The sequence below is a fragment of the Lepidochelys kempii genome, chromosome 2 (assembly GCF_965140285.1).
Source record: "Lepidochelys kempii isolate rLepKem1 chromosome 2, rLepKem1.hap1, whole genome shotgun sequence".
In the NCBI taxonomy this organism is placed as follows: domain Eukaryota; kingdom Metazoa; phylum Chordata; order Testudines; family Cheloniidae; genus Lepidochelys; species Lepidochelys kempii.
In genome coordinates, this window is record NC_136381.1 from 204,927,947 (window position 1) to 204,933,667 (window position 5,721).

Here is a 5,721-nt window from a genome sequence, read left to right on the forward strand (position 1 = left end):
TGCCTCCAGCCACGTGAGAAGTACCCCAATCTCCATTGAATTCATGTATAATGGCTGTTGTAGTTTTCTGTATTTTTTCTGAATACAGTAAAACAGACTTCACAGAAGAACAATGAAAGTAAAAAAGCAAGGAAAGATGTAAACATCTGTTCTAAGTCAAATTACACTTTGTAAAGTTACCTTGAACTAAATGGATTACATTTTTTAGCCTTATGGTTCAAGTTAACCTTCTGAATGTAAAGTGATGTAGTGTAGGCCTTCCTGAGATCAAAGAAAAATGGCTCCAGTGCCTCTGCTGCTGCTCATGGTATTGTCAGGCAGCAGTAACAATGTGGGATTTAGTAGACTCTGGGTACTTTAAGTGTTGCGGTTCAGAATCTTGTAGGAACTAGCAAAAATGGCAGTTGTCATTTTCACTGTGCTTACAAAGCCAGGAGCTGTGGCAGATACTGGACACACTCAAAAGGCTGTGGAAGAACAGTGTAACAGACTCGTTTGCAACAGTGAGGAGGCTCTGAAGCTTGGTAGGAAAGAGGAAGAGAAGGTTCCTCTTGGCAGCTGCAATGATAGCTTCATTCCCTTGATAGTATCCCCCGCTGTCAAGCATGTATTCAGGTATAGATCTTGTATGCCTAGAAAGTCAAACTTACTTTTTCAGACCCAGCATGGAGATTCTCTTTTAGAGTAAAGGCCTCTTCTCTGATCACTCCCTGCCACTTCAGATTAGCAGCTCAGGTATTTTATTTGGTTTCAGCTGCTTCCTTATCTTCAAAACACAGTCAAGAGACAACAAGACCACCCCCCCCCAATTGTGTACTTGCTAGCAGAAAGTGGGCAAACACCATCTGAGAGGGGACCAATAACTGGAAATAATTATACTGTTTTTCTTCTCAGCCACTGGCATCTTCTGGTTTGAGTCCTGATTTGGTTAGAGGCTGGCTTAAACAGATTTTGAGTCACCCAGATCCCGTAAAAAACCAAGTCCACTGACAACTAGGTGTTATCTTCTGTATCCCGATGGCAATACAGTCTAAATCTCGGTATTGCCCCAGATGTATTGTCTACACAGGCATCAGGAAGATTGACAGAACAGAACCTTGTGATACCTTTTATATAGGAGAGAGTTGTCATGGCAGGCTGGTGTTTTCCTTCACACTCTGGATCCTGTTGAAGATCTCTGATATAACTTCGGTGCTACATTAATTGAGTATTACTTTGATCCTGTTCCTTCAAATGTTTGGAGCTCATCTTCCAGAGAAATGGAACAAAATAAAGGAAGTAACGTAACATATTATTTACTACATCACTGAGGCTTCATTTACCTTTTTGCTGCTTTTCCCATAGATGCTTGGCATACTTTTCTTTCCCTACTGTCTTTTTCCCCCTCAGTTGAAGATAACTCCTTTTGACAATCCAGAAAAGTATTTTTTTTGTAGTCTCATTTCAGTCCTGTTTCTGTAGCTGTGTAGTTTGAGGTGGGACATAAATCACAGCAGGAGAACCATAAGGGATGTCTATCCCCTCTCTCCAATTATAGCAGAAGGCTGTTATGGAGGGACAAATGGCTTGAAAGAAAAACACAGAAGAATAAAAGGGGGGGGGGGGAGAAGGAAGATCTACCTACACCAGCACCCTTGTCTATAAATCAGATAGATGTGTACCTTGAAGAATCAAGGAAGTTTCTCTTATGAAAAGAGATGAAAGAGGAGTGCCCAGTCCTTTGTGTGTAATACCACTGAGGAGAAATACTTCATCATATACAGTAGCACTTCATTCCTGTGCATATGAAATTAATGGCAGGGATACCTGCAGGAAACAAGCTGGGGTTGCTGGTTTCTACTTTTGCATTTGGTAGCTACCCTGGCTTAAACTATACTAGAAATATATCTAAACTGATGATGAGTTTCCATACAACTACCTCATGTCTGCTAGGTATCCCAAATATGAAAAGTTATCCTTTTAAAGAATGCAAAAGTAATTGCATTTAGTAGTTGTATCTGGATGTTTAAAGGATTGCTGTAGCCTAAAAGGGTTTGGGGGAGCTTTGCAAGTAGAGTAGAAAAACTAACAAAACCCGATCGCTGATTTCCACTAAATTTGACTACCATTCCGTGAGTTTGCTTCGAGAAACTTGAGCTAGTTAATAGCCAGGCACAAAAAGATGAGGATCCTTTGAGATCCTATAGGTATATCCAGTGAAATAGCTAGTCTTGCTGTAGCAGTCTTATGTATATAACATTCTATAAAAGTTGTCTTAGTTCATGCACAAAGATTGCATTCTAATCAGTTTTCTTGATATAGCAATATTTGTTTCTTGGGATGCAAAAATCTGAGTAAAAATGCCATGGGACAAATGTCCTCTCAATCTACAAATGCTTACTTTTATTGAAAATGTTTGAGACCGCATTCATGGGACCATTAGACAGATACACTGACTTTTTTCCAGATGACACTCTACAACTTGGTTCTCGCACTAATTCTTGCTGTGTTTCTACCTATTTCTAACAAATATTCTGTTTTGTACAAAAGGCTCAACCAGTCAAGACTTATTCCTTTTTGAGGGCCTGGAAGTTGTGCTGCTGCTCTCTCAGATCTTAAATTTACCCCTTTGGGGGGCGGGGGGTGAGGCTTATAGGAATAATTAAAGATATTTGCCCAGCAAGTGACTGGTCATTGCATCATTAAGGATTCAGTGTTGAGGATACTGCTTTCTTCCTTGACTCTTGTTGACTGAGGTGAGGAGCCAGAGATGGATGAAGATTTGGAACTCAAATGGCAGAGTCTGAGGGGTGGAGCCTGGATCTAACTAGGCAGGGAGGTTGGGGTGAAGAAGCAGAGAGCACTGGGTTGGGGGTAAAGGGGGAAGCAGGATCTAAAGCAGCAAGAGACTGCTTCCCTCCAGAACCTGGAGTGGAACCTAAGACTCACGTCTGTGGTCTGCTTTTGACAAATGTCTGAAACCCATTGGCAAAGTGTGTGTCAAGTCCCCCTCTAGCGTTGGTCCACATTGAGAATGACATCCTCTACAGTTACCAGTTTCTCCAGTATCTCAAGTGGCAGAGATCTGTCTGGATCTAAAGGTTCCAGTCCTGTAGATGACTCCTGTGGGAGTAAGAGCCACCTGATGGAATTTCTGCTTTTCAGTTAGCTTTATGTTCTCTTTTAATAAAGAACAACCCAGGAAATCACTTGCACACAACTGCACTAAAAGAATATTAAGTTTGAAAAGTGAAACACTCAAAAGTTAGGAAATGCCAGAATTAAGATTGGCTGTACAAACTTAATTTGTGTGCCTTGTGTGTCTGTATTGTGACTGTCCTTGATTACATGATCATTTACTGCTCCTCCCCTCACCCCACCCCTGCACTCCTCCCTCATTCAGTGCGCAGGCTGGACCTGCTCTGAGAATGAATCGGGATTGTGAATGGAAGAAGGCAGTAGGACCCCCTCCCTCATTTGTTGTAGATATTGAGGGTGCATGTACCTACTGCAGATACTGGGATGACTTGCCCAAAACTAAAGGCCCATTTCCTCCTCTGAGGGGACAAAAAGGGGTGGGGGGGGGAAGGAGTGAAGGTCACAGAGCTGAAATAGTGTGTGTGCACTGCTTGTGGATAGTGAGACAGTCTGGTCTAGGCCTGCCCAAAGCTAAAGACCTGCCCTCTCAGCTGAGGGAGATGAGCCATTGGACCTAGGCTGCATGTGAGTAATGGGGATAACAAGTGAAAAAACAGGGAAGGGCGTGAAGGTCAAAGGGCCAAAACTGTGTTCCTGTGGTTCTGGGAGATGGTAGACCTAACCATGCCCAAAACTAAAGACCCTCCCCATCGATTGAAGGAAGAGGCAGGCCAGTGAACCCAGACCACAAGCTGCAGGGAACAAGAAATGATGGGAGTGAAGGTCAGTGGGCTAAAACTATGTAGTAAATGAAGCAGGGGATTGGATGAAGGAAAAAGATGGTCTCATAGTTCAGGCAATTGAAAGCTACCTTGGGCAACGATTCTAACCCTGCCTTTGCCACATGGGTGTTCTTTGTCATGCTAGGCAAGTTACTTAAACCACATGTTAAAAATTTGGTCACTAACTACACGCAAATTTTTTTGTGTGCTCAGCTTGCACCTGTGGGGTCTAATTTGCAAAAGTGCTGGTCACTAAACTGTAGCTGAAGTCCGTGGTGGCTGTGCTTTGAACATATGGTGCTATGTATTCAATTTTATTTGAAAAATCAGGCCCTAGGCACCCAAACTTAGTGGATGCTTTTGACCTTCATTGTGATTCCATTTTCTCTGTGGCTAAAATGAGGATAATTAGATCTGACTAAATAATTTAGTGTAGCGGGAGAACGTAAATAATCCATTAGTTTTGGTTTAAAACTAACAAAAATATTGAGTTGAATCAACACTTCTTTAGGAGAAAATCAGGGTTTTTTTTAGTTGAAACTATTCAAAAAATTGGAGTTAAATTGGCAAATAGTTTTAGTATTCTAAAATGCATTTTTGATGAATTTGCTATTTGTTGAAAATCTTTGTGCAGCTCTTATAATACCATCTCACCTCATGTGGGTGTTGTGAATATAAATTAGATTCACATTTGTGAAGCTCTCTGATACGACAGTGTTGCGTGCCATAGAAAAGCCCATGAGGAAACTAATAATTCATTCTTCAGAGCGTGTGGTTTGAATGGTGTGCAGTAAAAACAAGGGGCCACTCATGGCTATATGCTCTTTGAACAAAATACTGGATAGCTGCTCATTCACTGAGTACCATCCATTCTGTGTGCTAAGTGAAACTGGGGTCCTGTGGAAAAAATAGTATATGATCATGTAATTAAAGACTGTATCATAATGTATAAACATAAATGCATGCAATTAAGGCTGCCTAGGCAGCCTTAATTCTACTATTTAACTTCTGAGTGCTTGACGTAAGATTGTTCTTTTGAATGTTTCTTTCTGTTTAATCGGGGGGGGGGACATGGTGGCCTGTGTGTATACCCTATTACAAATGTAAATGATTTGTAAAAGTCACTTAATCTCAAACTATTCAGACTGTTTAAGACAAAGTTGCAGATCTTGATAGACCTCTGATTTGATATAACTTTAAATTGCGACAGAGTACAAAATCTCTCCTTCAAAGGGATCACAATAATTTGATCATATTAAGAGCTAGTTGTAGTGGCTATAACGGTTTTTTTAAAGATAAATTTCTTCCATGGGTTTTGTTCTGGGATTGCTCATATGAGTGCCGCATTTAATTACTTGTTTAAGGATTTGGGGGGGGGGGGGATTGGATAATGTGGAATTCTGGAACTCTGCAAGCAGATCTGGCAGTCTTCTATGTCTACTAACTCTGTCTTAAATCCCAATTGATAGATATAGAAGTGCATTTTTCAAAAGTTTCATTGTAGAATTAGTCGTATAGGTTTAAAGTGACCCCATGGAGCTTTGAGGAAAAGCAGCTTTAACTATACATATTTAATTATTCTAAATGCAGCTTAGTGCTAGGTAAAAAGAGTAAATACTGAAAAACCAGTCCATGAAGTGGAATTAATTCAGAACATATGTTTTTGGAAAATTATTTGTGGTATTTCTGTTGTAAATAGGGTAAACTGGAAATGGAAAGTATTTTATCCATGGGAACATTTTGAAGTTTTAGTATCCTAAAATGTAGTATATAAATTTATCGAATTTGCAGTCTGCAGCAAATCCAGAGTCCCAATGTGCAA